Source organism: Phoenix dactylifera, chromosome 16 (genome assembly GCF_051530095.1).
Source record: "Phoenix dactylifera cultivar Ajwa chromosome 16, Ajwa_hap1_PhDact_Kaust_v1.1, whole genome shotgun sequence".
NCBI lineage: Eukaryota > Viridiplantae > Streptophyta > Magnoliopsida > Arecales > Arecaceae > Phoenix > Phoenix dactylifera.
The window spans coordinates 4,997,501-5,020,313 of record NC_143205.1 but is presented as its reverse complement, the minus strand read 5'-3'; the positions used below and the strand labels follow the sequence as shown (position 1 = coordinate 5,020,313).

The 22,813-nt window shown below is 38.1% G+C and overlaps 1 protein-coding gene across 2 annotated transcripts in view; it reads right to left on the bottom strand.

Annotated features, from left to right (window-relative positions):
• Window positions 1–17,045: 17,045 nt before the first annotated feature.
• Window positions 17,046–22,813, bottom strand: part of LOC103714212 (NAD-dependent protein deacetylase HST1-like protein) — an 11,498-nt gene continuing 5,730 nt past the window's right edge. For both annotated transcript variants that reach the window (XM_008801394.5, XM_088712749.2), the window contains one exon: window positions 17,046–17,271. The gene's annotated coding sequence lies outside the window, so the exon portion shown is untranslated. The remainder of the gene's footprint in view (window positions 17,272–22,813) is intronic.

Sequence of the window (22,813 nt, the reverse complement as noted above, 5' to 3'; positions counted from 1 at the left end):
CCGATGGTTGGTAGGTCGACTCCAAAGAAAGCAAGAGTCGACTCTCAGCGGAACACAAGGAAAAAGTCAGAAAGTATTTTTGGGACTCTGAGATTCGAGTCGACTCCCGCATTGCACGAGTCGACTCCGAGACTGCGCGACCATCAACAGACAGAAGATCAAGTTACTGCCTCTGAGATTCGAGTCGACTCCCAGACAGCTCGAGTCGACTCCACGATAGCTTCACGTCAAAAGGGAGAAGACCAACTTTCAGAAACTGAGAGCCAAGTCGACTCCGAGGAAGTTCGAGTCGACTCCAAGACTGGATGAGCCAAAAGACAGAGGATCGGGAGTTCGGGCTCTGAGATTCGAGTCGACTCCCAGGACAGTCGAGTCGACTCAAGTGGATCAAATTCAAAATTGGATCCACGGACTTCAGTGGAAGAGCCGACTCTGAAATTGCCAAGTCAGCTCCAGAAGTTGGCGAGTCGACTCCAGGTTAAGACGAGTCGACTCCCAGTCAAGGCATGCACTTTAATTCAAATTTGGAACAGTGGCCGAGTCGTCTCCAGTAAAGCACGAGCCGACTCCTGCATCAGGCGAGTCGACTCCTGATCGCGCGAGTCGACTCCGATCCCAACGGTAACATTGTCAGGAAATGCAGACTGTGTCCAACGGCTCTTTTTCTTGTCTCTAACGGCTATATTCTTGTTTCCACGCCATCTAAAGCTATAAAAACAAGAAGAGAGCTAGGGGAGAACTCATGGAAGTGGGAGAAAATATTTAGGGAAGAGATTCCAAGGGAAATCTCCAATAAGCACAATAAGGGCCATTCAAAGTGAAATAGAGAGAAGAAGAGCTTCCAAGTGTATCCCAAAGCTTCCTCTCCATCCGTGTGCTGCCGCGGTGATCCTCTACTTCGTGCCAAATCAGAAGAGGGTCAAGTAAAGAAGAAGTCGAGCTCCTCCATCTTCAAAACTCGTTTGAGGGCTTCTCTTTACTCTATTTGTTTATATTGTTATATTTGCTTGTTTAAGAAGCTTTGATTTGTTTTTATTCTTTATTTTAATATCTTGTAACTTGATTCAATCAAGGGATTGAATCAAGGGGTTAAAGGTTTGTTGGTGAGCCAAAGGGAAAACCAACGGTGTAAGGTTTGTTGGTGAGCCAAAGGGAAAACCAACGGGGTTTAGGTTTGTTGGTGAGCCGAGGGTAAAACCAACGTGTAAGGGTTCGATTGTGATCCCGGGAAAACAATCGGGGGTGGTTCTAGTCGGTGAGCCTGGAAAAACCGACCGAGTTCGTTGTGACCTCGTAAAACAACAAGTTGGGTTGTGAGCTTGTAAAACAACCGGCTGTAATCTATAGGATTATAGTGAAATTCCCAAGAAGTCTTGGGGAGTGGATGTAGGTGCTGGGGTGCACCGAACCACTATATGTTTGTTGTGTTTGTAATGCTTCTGCTTATTGTCTAACTAACACACTCACTTACTTAGATAAACTGCTTGCTTAACTCTTATCTGGACATCCTTTAGTTGCAAGTATATTTAATCAAGTCACATTCTATACATCAAACTGTTGCTAAGTTTAACTTTCACTGCGCATATATACAACTTAGCATAATTAATCAAAAAGTACTAGAAGTAGTTTAAAAGTTTTAAAAGACCCAATTCACCCCCCCTCTTGGGTTGTATCTACTGGGCAACAATGGGCCCAAAGCATTATGGTCGAGTGAGGAGTCATGGCATTGGAGTTATCCCCACTCAGTTGTCTGCAGTGAGCAGATATACACAAAATGCTAAATAAAGTAGTAGCACTGAGAGGTTTGTAGTCTGGAGACAGCAATGGAGGAGATGAGGCAAAGCCATTATACAGAAATGGAGGAGATGAGGTCTTATCATCAAACAGAGATAAAGGAGATGAGGCAAAGCCATCAAATAGAAATACAATCTTTGAAGGCTCAGCTTGACCAGATGGCATCTATATTGCATAGATTTGTCCCTTCTTAGGTAAATAATTACATCTATTTGAATATTTACATAATTATCATGTATTTTGTATGAGCTTAATGATTTTTGTGTTCTTAACTTTTAAAGTTTTTAATTTTTTCTTGTAGGTTCCTGATACTTCCTCTACTCGTAGAGATGATGATGATGATAGTGCCAACAACCCCTGATAGCTTTTAGACTATTTATTTAGGAGTTTTATAGGTATAATTTTTATGTATTTCGAAGCACATTGTAAATGTAAATTGACAATATAAATTTGATTATATTTGACAATATGAATAGTTCAAATGATCTGTTTAATTGTGACATGCGTTACTATATAATTTTTGTTATATATGTGTTTGAAAAATGTAGATAGAGTTTTAAATTTTTTAAATAATTTTTTTAAAAAAATTAACTCTTATGATGATTTAAAGAGTTGTTAAAAGAAGCATTACCAATGCTTATAAGCGTCGCTAATTGGCAATACTTATAAGCGTCGCTAATTGGCGATGCTTATAAGCATCGCCAATTTTTGATGCTATAACCGTCGACAATTGCTGACGCTTTCAAAAAGCATCGCTAATTTGATTTTCGATGCCTATATAGCCAATGCTTTTGCGATACTTTAGAAAGCATTAGGAATAAAAATACCAATAATTATAAGCGTCGGTATATACATTAAAAGGTGTCGGCAATGTCTAAAACTAATGTAGTGAAATCATGTAAATAAAGATAGGACATAATATTAATTACCAAAAAAAGAAGCTAGAATATTTCTCATTCTAAAGGTCCATGTTACATAAATATTACAGCCGTCAGCATTTGCTACAATGCATGGTCTATGAAAGGAAAGTTAGGAGGGCCAAATTTGCATGATTTTTTATATGATGGTACAAGACAAGATTGATCCATTTTAATTGATGAGTCACTTTATTGCATAGCCTATGTAATATGGCAGTGCCAGAGGAGGGGATGCTTGTATCCTAGATATTTGCATGTTCAAAGCACTTTATATTGTCGTTTATATCAAATGATTGATCAAAAAAGATATAATGTTAATGTAAAATGCCTGTACTCATGGCTCCCCTGCAAGCTCAAAGCTCATGTTAATGTTGGCATTAACATCTTGAAGCAAATAACAGCTCAGGATAAATATTAGTTCATAGAGTTTTGACCATATTAGCAAACAATTTTATGGCAGTCGAAATTTAGTTTTGATTCAAAAGTAAGAAAAAAAATTCTTTATGAAATCTTGTTAGCAAACAAAGGTAGACCTGGACCCAAACGAAACTGTGGAGTGATTGATTAAAACCCCATTTGATTTTGATGAGCTCAAAGCATTTGAGTATATCTTTTAATTACTAATGAATTCAATTGAGTGTTTCAGTGAAAATCCTGTCTAAGTGTCCCAAGACTTGGTTCATAATTGTTGGATAAGTTAAGGAGTCTGTTTGAACCAATGTCTGAGACTCGAGTCGACTCCCGAGTATCACGAGTCGACTCCAAGCGTATCAAGTTCACTGGCACGAGCTCGAGTCGACTCCAGATGAGTACGAGTCGACTCCGACTGAGAACAGACAGAAGAACAGAAAGGATCAACTCAAAACCTGTCAACGAGTCGACTCCTGAAGTGCGCGAGTCGACTCCAATGTTCACCAAGTCGACTCTAGGGAAGTAAGAGTCGACTCCAAGCAGTCACAGGCAGAAAAGTCAGAGAGCAGTTTTTGGGTCTGAGATTCGAGTCGACTCCAGTGGAACGCGAGTCGACTCCGATGGTTGACAGGTCGACTCCAAAGAAAGCAAGAGTCGACTCTCAGCGGTACACAAAGAAAGTCAGAGACCATTTTATGGACTCTGAGATTCGAGTCGACTCCCGCAATACGCGAGTCGACTCCAAGACACCGCGACCCCAAGACAGACAGAAAACCAAGTTACTGCCTCTGAGATTCGAGTCGACTCCCAGACAGCTCGAGTTGACTCCAAGACAGCTTCACGTCAAAAGGCAGAAGACCATCTTTCGGAAACTGAGAGCCGAGTCGACTCCAAGGAAGTTCGAGTCGACTCCAAGACTGGACGAGCCAAAAGACAGAGGATCGGGAGTTCGGGCTCTGAGATTCGAGTCGACTCCCAGAACAGTCGAGTCGACTCGAGTGGACAAAATTCAAAATTGGATCCACGGACTTCAGTGGATGAGCCGACTCCAAAATTGCCAAGTCAGCTCCAGAAGTTGACGAGTCGACTCCAGGTCAAGACGAGTCGACTCCCAGTCGTGAAGGCAACTTTAATTCAAATTTGGAACAGTTGCCGAGTCGACTCCGGAAAAGCTTGAGTCGACTCCCGCTACAGCCGAGTCGACTCCTGATCGCGCGAGTCGACTCCAACCCACCAACGGTCATATTGTCAGGCTGCGCAGAGTGTTCAGAACGGGCAGAAAAAGCACTCTAACAGCTAGTTTCCGTGGGGGTTGGCTTAAATAGCCACAGAGGACTGTAGCAAGGAAGGAAACAACTATTTCACTCCAACTAATCAAGCATTCAAGCTCTGCAACGTGCTCTTCAACGAAAAAGAGGAAGATCTGCATTTACTGCTTCCAACTACATCTTCCCAGCAATTAAAGCCTCCTTCTCCTGCATTCAAGTCGACTACTCTTTCAAGAGGAGACCAGAAGTTTAAGAAGCCATTCCTCATCTCCAATCTAAAAGCGTTTGAGGCTTCTTAACTTCATTTATTGTTCATATTGTTTTCATCTGCTTTTTGAGAAGCTCATTTTCTGTTTTCTTTCTACAACTTGTATTTACTTGGTTCAATCGGGGATTGAATCAAGGGGATTGAGGTTAGTTGGTGAGCCGAGTTAAAACCAACGTGTGTAAGGGTTCGATTGTGATCCTGGGAAAACAATCGGGGGTGGTTCTAGTCGGTGAGCCTGGGAAAACCGACCGAGTTCGTTGTGAGCTCGTAAAACAACAAGTTTGGTTGTGAGCTTGGAAAACAACCGGCTGTAATCCAAGGGGATTATAGTGAATTCCCAAGTGAGACTTGGGGAGTGGACGTAGGAGCAAGGGTTAGCTCCGAACCACTATAAAACTTGTGTTTGTGATTGATTGTCTCTCCTTCTTCTCATTTCATATTACTCACAGCACATAGTAATTAATTAAATAACTTGCAATAGTTTTTAATTAATCATCCATAACGTTTTAAATTATCTAAATTATTTTAAAACCCAATTCACCCCCCCTCTTGGGTTGTCTATCTGGGCAACAAGTGGTATCAGAGCCTAAACTCTTCCACCCAAGAGTAAAAGATCGAAATGACAACCCCATTTGGATCTTCCCACATTGAGGGTCAGTCCACCCAAAGACCCCCATTCTTTAATGGGTCTGACTACTCATATTGGAAGGCTAGGATGAGAATATTCATCCAAGCCCAAGACTATGAGATGTGGACTATTGTAGTAAATGGGCCATACATCCCATCCATATATGTAGATGGTGTCAAGGTACCCAAACTAGAAACGGATTGGGATGAACATGACATGAGGAAGGCACAACCAAACTCTAAAGCTATGAATGTGTTTTATTGTGCCTTAGATAGAAATGAATTCAATAGGGTCTCTACTTGCAACTCTGCAAAAGAGATTTGGGATAGACTTGAAGTGACCCATGAGGGCACAAATCAAGTTAAAGAATCCAAAATAAATATACTGGTTCATAAGTATGAACTATTTAGAATGGATTCTAATGAGACAATCACTAACATGTTCACTAGGTTTACAGACATTGTCATGGCCTAAAAAGCCTTAGCAAGAGCTATACTAACAGTGATCTTGTCAGGAAAATCCTTCGGTGTCTACCTAGGTCGTGGGAAGCTAAAGTGACGGCAATCCAAGAAGCCAAGGACTTGAACAAGTTACCACTAGAGGAGCTTCTTGGATCCCTAATGACGCACGAGCTAACCATGAAGCAACACAACGAGGAAGAGTCCTCCCATAAGAAAAAGGTAATAGCTCTAAAATCTACTTCATCTAACAAGGACTTATCTTGCAGTAGCAGCAGTGACGAAGAAGAGGATGAGGAAGATGATGGTGAGGCTCTTCTTGTGCGCAAGTTCAAGAGATTCATCAACCACAAGAAGTCCTATCATCAAAGGAGAGGCCCCTCAAATTTCTACCGCAAGGACAAAGGTAAGGAAAGGGAAAACGAGGGGATTGGGTGTTACGAGTGCAAGAAGCCGGGTCACATAAGAGCTGAATGCCCTTTACTGAAAAAGGGGAGCAAGTACAAAAAGAAGAAGGCTCTTGTCACGACTCTATTCGACTCCGACTCATCATCCTCTTCATCGGATGAGGAACAAGAGGAAAAGGCCAATCTCTGCTTCATGGCCAATGAAAGTGAGGTAACATCCGAATCACCTTTAGATTTTACTTTTGATGAGCTTTATGATGCTTTTAATGAATTAATGATAGAATATAAGGCAATAAATCTGAAGAATAAAGAACTAAAAATAGCTAATCAATCATACATACTTAAGTACGATAAATTAGTTAAGGATAAGGACTTAATCACCAAAGAAAATATGGAACTTAAGACAAGCAATAAACTTTTAACTCAAAAGACTAATACCTTAACTAAAGAAAATGAAAGGCTAAATAAAGAAACATTAGAACCCAAAAACCATAAACAAATCCTAAACAAGGATCTCACAAAAGAACTTAATGATCTAAAAGCAGAAAATCAAACACTAACTAAAGAACTTAACAAATACAAACCCTTAGTTGAAAAATTTACCTATAGTTCTGAAAAGTTAAACATGATACTTAATAGTCAACGAGCCGTATTTAATAAAGCGGGGTTAGGATATAAACCAAGAAATAAACAAAAACTTCTTAGTAACTTCTTTGTTAAAGCTGGGGAAACTAAAACTAAGAAAATAACCTGCTTTTGTTGTGGAACTATCGGACATAAGGTAAATGTATGTGACTATAGGAAAAGTAAAACAAAAAGAAAAATAAAAAGGGTATGGGTTCCAAAAGGAACCAACTTGACTAACCATGAAGGACCCAAGAAAACTTGGGTACCTAAGATGACATGATTTGCTTGTGTAGGAGTGTCTTGCAGCCAAGGTCAACAAAAATTGCTGGTATTTGGATAGTGGCTGCTCAAGGCACATGACGGGTGATAAAGATCAATTCTTCACCCTCGAAGCTAAGAAGGGAGGTGCTGTGACTTTTGGAGACAACAACCAAGGTCACATCATTGGTATTGGTAAAGTTCAAATCACCCCTTCTACTTTTATAGATAATGTTAGATATGTTGATGGTCTTAAGCATAACTTGTTAAGCATTAGTCAATTATGTGATAAAGGATATGATGTTATGTTTAAACCATCACTATGCATTATAACAAATCCTAATGATAATAGTTTAGTTTTTAAAGGGATTAGGCGTGGAAATGTATATGTTGTAGACCTAGAAGATCTTGCAAAACATAACCAATGTTTAGTTATTAATGAAACTAAAGAAAAAGATGCTAGTTGGTTATGGCACCGTAAGTTAGGTCATGCAAGCATGGACACAATAACTAAACTAGTTAAAAGAGACTCCGTGATAGGTTTGCCAAAATTAAAATTTGAAAAGAACAAAATATGTGAAGCATGTCAATTTGGCAAACAATCTAGGAACTCATTTAAATCCATAAAATTTGTCTCTACTTCTAGACCTCTAGAATTATTACACATGGATCTATTCGGTCCAACTAGAACAACAAGCCTAGGTGGAAATAAATATGGTCTAGTCATTGTAGATGATTATTCTAGGTACACATGGGTCATGTTCCTAGCACATAAGGATCAAGCATTTTCTGTCTTTAAGAAATTCCATAAAGAAGTAACCAATGCTAGAGATAACTCAGTAATAGCTATTAGAAGTGACCATGGTACCGAATTCGAAAATCAGTCATTTGAGGAGTTTTGTAGTAAAAAGGGGATAACCCATAATTTTTCAGCACCTAGGACACCACAACAAAATGGAGTTGTGGAAAGGAAAAATAGAACACTAGAAGAAATGGCTAGAACTATGTTATGTGAAAGTAACCTCCCTAAGTACTTTTGGAGAGAAGCCATTAATACTTCTTACCATATATTAAATAGAGTTTTGTTAATACTCATTATAAAGAAAACACCTTATGAACTTTGGAAAAACAGAAAACCAAAAGTTAATTACTTTCATGTTTTTGGATGTAGGTGTTTTGTTCATAATAATGGGAAAGATAATCTAGGTAAATTTGACTCTAAATCGGATGAAAGAATATTCTTAGGTTATTCTACAACTAGTAAAGCCTATAGAGTCTTTAATAAAAGAACCTTAGTTATAGAAGAATCTATACATGTTGTTTTTGATGACTCTAGTGACATCTCGTCTAGTAAGAAGATTAATTTTGATGATGATGTTGAAATACTTGAAGAAAAGATAGATGAGATGGGATTTCAAGATAATAATCAAAAGTTGATTGAAGGAGAATCATCAAGCCAAGAGGGTATTGTGGATCATGGGCTAACTAAAGCTTGGAGGTATGCTCATGGGCATCCTAAGGAACTAATTCTAGATGATCCATCTCAACCCGTTAGGACTAGAGCATCCCTTAGGAATTTGAATAACCATCTAGCTTTTGTTTCACACTTTGAGCCCAAACATATAGAAGAAGCCGAAAATGATGTAAATTGGATAAATGCAATGCAAGAAGAACTAAACCAATTTACTAGAAACAAAGTGTGGAATCTAGTAGAGAGACCTTCTGAATATCTAATTATAGGTACTAAATGGATATATAAAAATAAGCTAGATGAAAATGGAATTGTTATAAGGAATAAGGCTAGACTAGTAGCAAAGGGTTATAATCAAGAAGAAGGCATAGATTTTGATGAAACCTTTGCTCCCGTAGCTAGACTTGAGGCTATTAGATTATTATTAGCATATGCATGCTCTAAGGACTTCAAACTATATCAAATGGATGTAAAAAGTGCTTTTTTAAATGGGTATATTAATGAGGAGGTATATGTAGAACAACCTCCTGGTTTTGAAAATCATCAATATCCCAATCATGTATATAAACTAAACAAAGCACGTTATGGTTTAAAACAAGCACCTAGAGCATGGTATGAGAGGCTTAGCAAATTCCTATTAGAACATGAATTCTCTAGGGAAAATGTAGATACAGCATTATTTCTGAAAAAGCAAAATAAGGATATGTTATTAGTACAGATTTATGTTGATGATATCATTTTCGGTGCTACTAACAATCGCCTCTGTGAAGAGTTTGCTGATTTGATGCAGAGTGAGTTTGAGATGAGCATGATGGGAGAGCTGAACTACTTCCTCGGGCTTCAAATCAAACAGTCTGAAGGAGGCATCTTCATCAATCAAGCTAAATATATCAAGGAGATGCTCAAGAAGTTTGATATGGAGGGAAACAAATCAATCAGCACCCCCATGAGCTCATCATGCAAATTAGACCAAGATGAATCAGGTAAATCTGTAGATCAAAAACTTTATAGAGGTATGATAGGATCTTTACTGTATCTTACTGCAAGTAGACCTGATATTATGTTTAGTGTGTGCATGTGTGCTAGATATCAGGCTAATCCTAAAGAAACACACCTAGCTGCAGTTAAGAGAATTTTTAAATACTTAATAGGAACTAAGAACATAGGGCTATGGTACTCTAAAGAATCTAGCCTAAACTTAATAGGATACACAGATTCAGACTTCGCTGGATGTAAGCTTGATAGAAAAAGTACCAGCGGGTCGTGTCAATTTCTAGGAGAAAACCTTATCTCATGGTTTAGCAAGAAACAAAACTCGGTTGCATTATCCACTGCAGAAGCTGAATATGTTGCAGCCGAAAGTTGTTGTGCTCAAATCTTATGGATTAAACAACAGTTAGAAGATTATGGCATTAAACAAGATAAAATTCCCATTAATTGTGATAATACAAGTGCCATAAATCTAACTAAAAATCCAATTCAATATTCAAGAACTAAACACATTGAGATAAGACATCACTTCATAAGAGATCATGTATTGAATGGTGATGTGACACTCCAATTTGTTTGTACTGATAATCAATTAGCAGATATTTTTACAAAACCCCTAAGTGAAGAGAGGTTTAGTGTGCTTAGGAGGGGATTAGGAGTGATTGATCCATCCTAGTGGTAGTTTCCACTAGATTCATTGATTTTGATGATTACAATGTGGTTAAAATAGAGTTCCTTTTCAATGATCATCAAATCAGATCTTAATTAGGTGATTTTTCCTCATTTGGCACGATTATAGCATGATTTTTAGGTGCGTACCAAGGTTAGAGACGACTCGAGTAAGTTACAGAGCCGGCTCCTAAGGGGGAGTCGACTCGCGCATTGGCAGGAGTCGACTCGCAAAGATGGCAGCAGAGGGGGAGTCGACTCGCATATTGTCGGGAGTCGACTCGAGGCCTACAGGCGCATAAGGAGAGTCGACTCGCGCATATTCTGGAGTCGACTCGAGGTCGAGTCGACTCGCGACTCAGTGGAGTCGACTCGCAGTCGGGATCCGACTTTTTAACCCTAGATTTGTCGTTTCGAAAATACTTTTCTCTCAAGCCGCCACTGTTCAAAAAGCCCTTGAGCCGACTCCTAGGTCGTCCCCGATCGTCTCCAACCCTTTTTCCGTCGATTTTTCACCGGTTCTTAGGGTTTTCGTCCGTTCCTAGGTCGTCTCCGGTCCGTCCCAAGCTTCCTCCGTCGACCCTTCTCCGTCCTTTAGGTTCTTCATTCCATTTTAGGTCAAAATGCCACGTAAGACTGTGGTTAGGAAGAGGTTCCGTCCCGAGGCCGGTCCCGAGCGGCGCTCCAAGGCGCGGCACGATCCCGCGAGGTAACCACCTCCGGCTCGTTCCCCGCCTAGGGCGGTTCCCGCGAGGCCATTGGCCGGGAAGGTCGTCTCCACCGGGAGGTATGTCGATTTCGACTTCCTCTCCCGGGAAGGGTTCACTATAGGTGAAAGACTTAGGGTCCAGGGCTTAGAGTTCTTCCTTACATTGGACCTCCCCACATATCCAGGGCTCGTTAGAGAGTTTTACGGTACCGTCCAACGGGGAGATGGGGGTATCGAGGGCACAGTAGCCGGTGTCCCTGTGTTTGTCACGGAGGATCTTATTGGCCACATCCTCCACCTTCCACTAGTAGGGGTGGCTCCCACACATCCCGAGGATAGAGGTGAGGCCCTTACGGCCGTTCTCGGGCATCCACCCCAGTCACCCGTAGACGAGGTATCCGCCAGCTCACTACCGATTGAGATGCGGATCCTCTTGAGTATACTGTCTAGGTCCATCTTTCCTAAGACAGGGAGATTTGATTTTGTAAATGAGAGGGACCTAGCTCTTATGTTCTATATGCTTCATGACACCCCAATCAACTTCCCTAAACTCATATATCGATACATGTGTGAGCCCCTAGATAGACCTAGGCTCACCCTCCCATATGGCATGATATTCACCCTTCTGTTTAGGGAGTACGAGATTCCCATTCCTGAGGGGGAGCCCTTTCGCGCTTTGCGATGGACTGATCGCACGCGTGCGGGGACCCTACACAGGATGGGGTTTCGGAAGAGAGAGGGGGTATGGGTTAGGAAGTCTACCCTCACCGCTCAGACCACCAGACCTTCACCCAGTCCTGAGCCCGATTCAGACTACCCAGACCTTCCAGACCATCCAGACCTTCCATCCACTCCTCCTGCTCCTACCACCTCCGCCGGACCTTCCTCCTCGGCACCACCCTCTATGGCGGTCCGGATTGATCCTGAGCAGCTCCGGGAGCTGCGACAGGAGATAGTCAGAGAGGTGAGGGATGAGCTGCTTCGGGAGCTCCGAGGTGCGGTGCCTGCTCCCACTCCTGCACCCGTATCTTCTCAGTTGGTCCCTTCCTTGACAGCCGTGACTGACATGATGGCTCATGTACGGGAAGAGATCTACAATGTCCGGAGTTTGGTCCAGGCCCAGTTCCAGAGCATGAGTGAGGTCACGAGCACCACTCGACAGATGCGAGAGGACATAGGTCGTGACATGCACACCACCACCGAGGGGGCCGAGCGCTTGTCGAATGTACTCATCGACAAGCTGGACGCACTTCAGACGTCAGTGACTGGGCTTCAGACGTCGGTGACTGAGCTCTCCACTACACATAGCAGAGCCACTACGTCTATTATCACGCAGCTCGAACATGTTACAGATGCAGTCACCCTCCTCATGGAGCAGAGCCGATTGAGAGGAGGAGCACCATCCTCGAGAGGAGGAGCCACATCCTCGAGAGGAGGAGCCACCTCATCGAGAGGGGGAGATACATCCTCGAGGGGGGGATCTTCATCCTCGAGGAGACCATAGATGTTCTTTTTGCTTTGTTTTGTATTGTTTTGCTTTACTTATTGTATGCTCAAATGTATTCACATTCATATCAATACAATGAGTAGACATCTTATCTTCATTTCTGTGCCATTTGATGATTGGTTGTGCCATTTGTGCCATTGATTGTGTGTGATTACCTCCTTTTTGATATGATGACAAAAAGGGGGAGAAATATGTATAAAATATGTAAAAGGGGAGAAACATGGATAAAATATGTAAAAGAAATCAATAAAAAGATAAACTCTTAAAAACACACACAAATTTGTTCTAAGTGGATTCGGTACCTCGAGGCTCATTATCTCTCTTTTGGGGCTCCTAATGGAGTAATCTCCAGAATCTATTCAAGGGATATTCGGAGATTAGCTGAATCCTACTCATGAACAAATTGACAGATTTTTCCTCTAAAAATCAAAAAATTCAGTTCAAAAACTTCAAAGCATTAAAAGAAAATTCAGAGAATCAAAACATAGTTGAATGCATATGTTGAGGGGGAGAATCTGAATTTTAATCAAACTAAATCATTAATGACATATAAGCCAAACAATTGATTGCATAATATGAAGGCTTATATAATTCCAAATGAAAGGGGGAGCTTTAACTCCGAAATTTAATGTTTCACTCCTTTCAAGCTTGGATAAATTGAATTACCAGACATTTGAATTCATTTATGGATTTTATTTCATTATTTATTAAGCAATTCATTTTACATATACTCAATGTTTTGTCATCATCAAAAAGGGGGAGATTGTGGAGTGATTGATTAAAACCCCATTTGATTTTGATGAGCTCAAAGCATTTGAGTATATCTTTTAATTACTAATGAATTCAATTGAGTGTTTCAGTGAAAATCCTGTCTAAGTGTCCCAAGACTTGGTTCATAATTGTTGGATAAGTTAAGGAGTCTGTTTGAACCAATGTCTGAGACTCGAGTCGACTTCCGAGTATCACGAGTCGACTCCAAGCGTATCAAGTTCACTGGCACGAGCTCGAGTCGACTCCAGATGAGTACGAGTCGACTCCGACTGAGAACAGACAGAAGAACAGAAAGGATCAACTCAAAACCTGTCAACGAGTCGACTCCTGAAGTGCGCGAGTCGACTCCAATGTTCACCAAGTCGACTCTAGGGAAGTAAGAGTCGACTCCAAGCAGTCACAGGCAGAAAAGTTAGAGAGCAGTTTTCGGGTCTGAGATTCGAGTCGACTCCAGTGGAACGCGAGTCGACTCCGATGGTTGACAGGTCGACTCCAAAAAAAGCAAGAGTCGACTCTCAGCGGTACACAAAGAAAGTCAGAGACCATTTTATGGACTCTGAGATTCGAGTCGACTCCCGCAATACGCGAGTCGACTCCAAGACACCGCGACCCCAAGACAGACAGAAAACCAAGTTACTGCCTCTGAGATTCGAGTCGACTCCCAGACAGCTCGAGTCGACTCCAAGACAGCTTCACGTCAAAAGGCAGAAGACCATCTTTCGGAAACTGAGAGCCGAGTCGACTCCAAGGAAGTTCGAGTCGACTCCAAGACTGGACGAGCCAAAAGACAGAGGATCGGGAGTTCGGGCTCTGAGATTCGAGTCGACTCCCAGGACAGTCGAGTCGACTCGAGTGGACAAAATTCAAAATTGGATCCACGGTCAGTGGATGAGCCGACTCCAAAATTGCCAAGTCAGCTCCAGAAGTTGACGAGTCGACTCCAGGTCAAGACGAGTCGACTCCCAGTCGTGAAGGCAACTTTAATTCAAATTTGGAACAGTTGCCGAGTCGACTCCGGAAAAGCTTGAGTCGACTCCCGCTACAGCCGAGTCGACTCCTGATCGCGTGAGTCGACTCCAACCCACCAACGGTCATATTGTCAGGCTGCGCAGAGTGTTCAGAACGGGCGGAAAAAGCACTCTAACGGCTAGTTTCCGTGGGGGTTGGCTTAAATAGCCACAGAGGACTGTAGCAAGGAAGGAAACAACTATTTCACTCCAACTAATCAAGCATTCAAGCTCTGCAACGTGCTCTTCAACGAAAAAGAGAAAGATCTGCATTTACTGCTTCCAACTACATCTTCCCAGCAATTAAAGCCTCCTTCTCCTGCATTCAAGTCGACTACTCTTTCAAGAGGAGACCAGAAGTTTAAGAAGCCATTCCTCATCTCCAATCTAAAAGCGTTTGAGGCTTCTTAAGTTCATTTATTGTTCATATTGTTTTCATCTGCTTTTTGAGAAGCTCATTTTCTGTTTTCTTTCTACAACTTGTATTTACTTGGTTCAATCGGGGATTGAATCAAGGGGATTGAGGTTAGTTGGTGAGCCGAGTTAAAACCAACGTGTGTAAGGGTTCGATTGTGATCCCGGGAAAACAATCGGGGGTGGTTCTAGTCGGTGAGCCTGGGAAAACCGACCGAGTTCGTTGTGAGCTCGTAAAACAACAAGTTTGGTTGTGAGCTTGGAAAACAACCGGCTGTAATCCAAGGGGATTATAGTGAATTCCCAAGTGAGACTTGGGGAGTGGACGTAGGAGCAAGGGTTAGCTCCGAACCACTATAAAACTTGTGTTTGTGATTGATTGTCTCTCCTTCTTCTCATTTCATATTACTCACAACACATAGTAATTAATTAAATAACTTGCAATAGTTTTTAATTAATCATCCATAACGTTTTAAATTATCTAAATTATTTTAAAACCCAATTCACCCCTCCTCTTGGGTTATCTATCTGGGCAACAGAAACCCTACTTGGACCTGAATATTTTGGGTTGGGTTTAGGTCAAACATGATCCCGACTAATCTAAAATGACCCGTTGGGTCTAAAATATTTTCTATGGACCTGACTGAATCAACCGATCATTTACTAGATTGGGTCCGGGCCAATCTAAAAACCCATGCATGAATCGGGTCAGGTTGAGGTCAAGTATGCCATGGTCTAAATGACCCATTTGCAGCCCTATTGCAACAAGAAACAGAGATAAATGAGAAACAAAAAAGCTTCTTTGGTGGTGTCGGAAGACGATCCTGCATGATTCCTCCTTCTTGGATGAGACCTCTAAAGGGCTCTTCCCTAACATAAGCTCCTCCTAGCTTTAGGCCTGCTCTAGATCTGAAATAGCGGTTGCTCCTTGGGTTGGGGGGTCCTAAACTCCAAATCTAAGAGGATTGGAGAAGAACAAGAAGGAAAGAGGAGGGGGCTAGAAGAAACAAGAACTAAGGAAGATAAGAACTAAATGGAGGACTTATAGAATGAAAAAGTAATCAAACTCTCTTCTCTTGAAGCCTATTTATAGATAGAGAGGGTGGATTGATTGCTGGAATTTGGAATTTTAAATTCAAAGAAGAGCTAAAATGGTGCCAAGTGGCATGGTCTGATTGGATAATGAAGAGAACAATGGATCAAGGATTCAATTTTGGGTCTTTAGATATCTTAGATACTCTCTCCTAGATCAGATGGTTCGGACTCATTCCCTCCAATTGGCTTTTGGAGGGAAAGATGGGGACTGAAAAATCAGATCCATTTAATACTCCCATCCATTTTCCATGTTCTGATGATTTTGGATAGATACTTATTGATTTTTGGAATGATTTTAAATGGAGGGAGTAAAGATGTCCAAAAATTGTGAAATTTAAATTAGAACACCTAGGCTCTGAGGGGAGGTAGGTTCAAATTGATCCCAATCTGAGCTCATTTAATGAGATTTCAAAATAAGGAAAAGAAGTCCCAAAATTGAACCACTTCAAGTCTAGTTTTCTCTTGCATGTATGGAAATTAGTTAACTTAAGAAGCATAACAAAGTCTATTTGGACCTTAAATCAGCAAGCAGATAAAAGGTGGAATCAAGGGTAATTTAAGAGGAATAGGATCGATGTTATGGAACCAAGCTAAACCAAGTGGACTGGTCAGCTAGTTTTGGTGGAATTGATGGAATTTCTTGGAATTTTGCTCAATTTGGCTCAAAATTGATCACTTTGAAATGAGGTGGAATTAGACTAGAGAGTGGGTGAATTGGCTCACGATGAAGTAGGGTGGGAGGAATTAAATGAAAATGTGAATATTAGAGGTAAAAAATACAAGAAAACAAACAATTAATGCAATTAGATGCAATTAGGCTTAATTAAATATGTAATTGATTAATTGTAGATGGGATAAGGTGGATTGTGGACCAATTCGAACAAAATTAATTAGGGTATGGATGGATGGATGGTTAGGAAGGGAAAGATCTAACTAACTCAAGGAGCATATTCAGGTGCATGATCATACCTAACAATGACCGAGTGGGTTAGCCAATTCTGAGGGCTCTTTTGATCCGGTCCATGGTAATTTTGCAATAGGCTTTGTGATCAGCACAGACTCTAGATTTTGTTGCAAGTGCTTGAAGGGTGCCTCTTCATTATTTTCTTTTTTGGGAAGCATGACTAGTTCAAGAGGCCATTTAGATGTCAATATTTATTGATATGCCGAAGTTGATCATCAAAATTGAACTCTCTCACCGTCGCCTCAATCCTGAGGCTAAGTGAGCCGGTCCTTGGAGGATCAATCTTTTGTTCATGATATACTAACTCTCCTTCTTACTAATTTTGAAGACTTCAAAACCCAACACATGTACGGAGAGGCCAATAGCGTTATAGTATGTTTACTAAGAATCTTAGATATATGTACAAAAAATATAATGACAAGAGCAATGTGCAGCTATCTCCTTTATTATAGAATTAAAAGTAATCACGTACAAGAGTATCGCAAGTTATTATACATTTATATAACTTGGCTTGCAGCTCCACTGGTGCAACACAATCCAACGGTACTACTATTTGACAAAGGTGTACCACATGTTGCTCTAGTTCACATTTTTATTCCCCATGCGGGCATTACCAATGCATTAGAATTACACCGCCTCTGTAATAAAACACAGAAAAAAAAAGGTTAACATCCACAGTGGCAGTGCTAATTGCTAATAAATGCAAGTTGGATCTTGAACTTTTTCTTAAATACCTAATTAAGTAGACTCAAACGTGAGTCCAGCATTAACATCAGTTACAATAATTTGTATTAGAAAACCTACATCTATACTCATTTGCTGTCCTTATTTCCCTGAGCTAGTTGATTCTTAACCAAGTAGTGTGCTCATATCATTTACAGACTTTTTCACATATATACCCTTATATGTATGATTTATCACATATTTACCCTCCAAAAGTCACTATTATTTTTGCAAGAATACACCTCATGTTAAATTTTTAAGTGACAAGTCTTATTTAATTAGCATGTTGAGTGTAAAAGCATGGTAGTATCATTTTGTATTTATATCCTTGACAAAATTTTAACATTTGATCTATTAGATAGAGAGTTATATTTTTATACAAAATTTTTGAGGGTGCCACTGCAAAGGTAAAACAAACATATAAAATTTTCATGCTTCAAGTCTTTAATTTTACTTTTAATGGCATATCAGTTTCTAAACAAGGCCATGTAATTAGATAAATACAACAAGACAGATAAGGGTATATATCTGTAAGATCTAATTCCCATTCTATTTATCTATAACAAAGTTATTAAATTGTAATCATGTCAAACAAATTAAATTGGGGAAGAAATATTTTTGCATAATTATATTAATGTAGCTTTTTCTTCCAAACTTGTAAGAACCAAGTATTATGTGCCCAAGCTGTCATGCTTAGTTGGTAGCCCTAGTGACTCTTGGCTAATAATTAAATATGTTAAAAGTGAAAGCATGCACACAATCTCCAATATGGAAAACTCTATTTTCCAATGATCTAAACCTAAATTTATTTCATATCAATGATTACTATTAGGACATGCAGAGCTGAGAGTGGACAACTCCATTTTCTAGTAATCAATAATCTAAGTATATCTAGGCACGCAAAAAGGAGTGTCCCTATCACTATTTCCCTGTTACTTATAATCTAAATTTATGGAATGTCAATATTGCTATAGGCATGTCAAAAGGAGTAGATGAAAATGGTTGATAGAATATAATTAAATGGCATTCACCATGCTCTCACATGCAGAACCATCAAGAGGGTACCATTGTCCTCCAGTTGCAAACCCATGTTTACCCCACTTTTAGTCCTAGCTTTTATCAGTTATTTCTACATGCTCATCAAAGCATGGTATATAGCATCCTTCTAAGTCCTAGAAAGAAAAATAAAATAAAATGAAATAAATATAAATTGGTTGCTTTTTTTTGTAGAAAAATATTTTTTGTAAATAATTTTCACAAATAATTATTTGGAAGATCACCAATTTAGGAGTGAGTTATTCATGGAAGAGCATCCTCAAGGGTTTGAGCTTGGATAATTATAGTACCGGTGAGTCTCCCTCTCTTTCTTTTTTAAAATGGAAAAAGAAATCATTTTATCATTTTTAAAATGAAGCAAGATACTCTTAACATTTTATCTTACATGTATGACTCATATAATAGTACGGATCATCCTTCTATTCACCACTCCATCCATTGCTCCTATGTGGCAATCAGAGAATGGTGGTGGTACATTGGGGGTAGGTTGCATCAAGTGAGATCTTTGGTTCTATTTGTGGTGGCAAAGTTTGACTAACAAAATTTGACTCAAGCCGTAAACCCACACAAGCACACCTAAAATTTAATCAGTTCCTAGGTAACCCAAAATCAGCCTAATTACAAACTGGTGGCTTTGGGTTTCTCTCACAAATCTGATCCAGAAAAAAAATAAAATAATATCAATAAAATAACTATAAATAGTTTGTTCTTGTAGAAAAGAAACAATTTTTTGTGAATAGTTTCCAAAAATAATTGTTTGGAAGAGCAACAATTTTGAGTTATTCATGGAAGAAAAAGATATCGGTGGCCACAATATACTGGAAGGTTTCATTTACGCTCTTCAGCACTCTAATCATTAGTATTTTAAATTGGGGCATCCCATATGGTCAAACACAGGCCAACTGCTTACAAGGTAGAGGCTTTGGATTTAAGTCTTACATGGTGCGTCCCCAATGATTTGAGCTTGGGTTATTGGGTGAATAGAGAATTGATGTGATAGATGACCTTGAACATTTTTCTACAAATATATGTTACTTATATCTCTAAATCTAAAGTAATGATCCAAAATAAAGTTTGTCATTTTCTTTTCTTCCCCCTATGATGTAGACGTCCAAGCTCTTTTATAGCTTGTCTGGTGTTTACATTCATTTTGTTTGCCAAAAAGTGTATCAATTTGGACTAAATGAAGCTTTTCTTATTTGTATTTTTGATCAATTTCTTCTGATTCCTGTTATGTTGATTAAGATACAAGAACTAATCAAAGGAGTTATTGCTAGATTGGATTGAACTAGTTTTTACTATGTTGGACTGAACTAGATTAAGTGACTAATGTGCAGTTTGTTTATGTCCACTAGTCAAGCAAACTATGTTAGTATTGGACTAAACCTTCAATTATTAGGGTATGGAGGAGACCAAGGGTAACGACACAATATTCGTAAGTGGACCATAAAACTTAAGGTCCACCTATATTCTAATTCTTTGAAGCCAATTATCCAATACTAGAGCTAAAAATAGATCGGATACTGGTATATCCATATCTGTATCCATATTTTTTAAAAAAATATGAAAATAGATACGGGTATCAAATGAATATCAAAATTAGAATCCATGTTTCTTCTAAGTTGACACAAATACAAATAAGATATTAAGCATATCTATATTTATCCTATGTAGATATGGATACTAGTGAGATAATAGTTATATACTTTTTTTTCTATCCAAATACAGATATAAGTTAGATATTATTTGGATATAAATCAGATTTGTAGTATAACTTAATAATGAAAACTAATATTAATTATATAATCATAAATAATAGAAACATAATTCACTTTGTAGAATAAATGCGACATAAGATAATTAAAGATTTAAGACATGGTTTTTAAACCTACATATTTGGACATCGATCTTGTCAAGAGTCCAAATTACTAGATCAACTAGATTTTTATTAAAATATTAAAAATTTAAATTTTGTAAAGTAAAAATATAATACAAAGATTACTAATAAATTGTTAGAGCAAATAATGATTAAAATATGAAATATAACAGTATACATGAAATAGTTATTTAATGACCTAAATGTTTTTGAATAAGTAAAAAGAATGATCCATATAAATTAGATGGTTGGGTGTTTTTTTAACTCAGATATTTTGGGCATCTTGTTATATGGATATCCGGATTCAAATCTAGAAAAAAAATCAAGTATATCTAAATCTAGATATGTATCTAACAAATTTCTATAATAATATTTGGATCCTAGCAAATTTCTATAATAATATTTGGATCTATAATTGGATTCAATTAGACTAAGAAATCAGTATCCAAATCCGGCCTAAATTGGATATAGAAATACATACCGTTAGTTCATACATACCGTTTTTTTGACCTCTTTTCAAACTATGGGTACCCCATCCCATTCCTAGCCCTCAAGACTATCAAGGTTGCCAACAAACCATGTAATATTTTACACATCTCTCTATATGTATGAACTAGAGTAAGCAACCTATCCCTCCCCCCTAAAAGAACTACAAAATAAACATTCCACGGCAAAATTCTTCTAAATGACTAAATCTAAAATCTAATCATAATTCCATGATAATCAATCTAAAATATAATCATAATCCATGATAATAAATCTAAAATTCTACTAGAAGATCATAAATAATCAAGATTTCTTTTTCAAAACATCGAATAGAAAAGGTTGCTTATCCAACTATGCCTCAAGTTGGTCTTCATGGCCAATTATGCAAGTGAAAAATCTACCAAAATGCTAAACTACTATTTTTCTACTCTTATCATTGAAGCCACAATCTTTCATGTCTGAAGTACTAAATAAATTTTAATTTAAAATCAAACATTCTAGTCAAAGTCTTAATTATATAAATCATGCAAAATCTATGTTCTGTTGGATTTTAAAGAAAGAATTGTAATACAAATTTTTAAACTAGCTATCCTAGTACAAGTGTGTACACTCTATATAACCAGCAATATATTTTATCTTAAAAAAAGAATTGCTTATTGCAGCTAACAATGCAACCTTATTTTTCTTGTAAATATGCAACCTTGCCCTTCCCACTAAAAGTCACAAAGAACCAGTAATTACTGTATAAATATTGGAATATATATTCACCTGTAGAAGGGATCCTAGTACGACCACCAAATACTAGAGTAAGGTTAAGAAAATTAGTGATAATATACTAAATTGACATTGTACAAACATGTATATACCTTTTACAACTACTAGAAACAATGCAGTACTATTAATTATTATTGTATGAATGTTGAAACAATACATATAGAATTACAACGAATCCTAGTATGGCCAAAAAATATAATAGTACAATAAAATAATACTAACCAATTTTGTTTAAGCATGTATAGATCATGTACAACTATTAAAAGTTATGTAATGTTGCTATTAGTACTTCTCACTTTACAAATACTAAAAAAGTTATGTATGAGTATGAAGAATGCTCGTGCAGCCATGAAATGTTACACTACATGTTACTAGACCTTGCATATATACAAATATTAAAATTTGTAACAAATATTAATGAACCTTGTATAAGGATATAGAGATCTTGCCTAGAACTAATAAGTGTTGTTCTATAGATTTTGAAAAGGTTTTTTGCATATATACCCTTATATCTAAAATTACATTAACACCCTCATAAATTTGCTACTTAAATGCACGTATACCCTCATTAATTATTATTTTTGTATGTATACCATTATAAATATCTAAAATTATGTGTATACCCTCACAAATTCATTACTTCATGTATACCCTTATAAATTATTTGTTTTCTCTCAATTACTTACATGTATACCCTCATTAATTATTATGTTCATACGTATACCATTATAAATATCTAAAATTTTGTTTATACCCTCACAAATTCATTACTTGCATGTATACCCTTATAAGTTATTTGTTTTTTCATGTGCACCCTTATAAATTACAACTTTTTACATGTGTATATGCCCTTAACTCAATAAAGGTAGATGTGCAAAAAAAAAAAAATTATAAGGATATACTGACAAATAGTAAATTTGTGAGAGTATATATTTAAAATGAACAATTTATATAGGTATAAATGTAAGTACCAAATTTACAAGGATATGCATTCAATTTTAGATATTTATAATAGTATACATGGAAAAAAGATAATTTACATGGGTATGTATGTAGATAGCAAATTTATAAGGGTACACATATAGATAGCAAATTTATGAGGGTACACAAACAATTTCAAATATTTATAAAGGTATATATGCAAAAGGCCATATCAAAAATATATTTATGACAATAAGTGGCCTAGTAGAGATATAAAATACTGTACTGAAGGTTAAAAAAACTAATATCAAATACCAATGAGCCTTATATAAATGTATGGAACT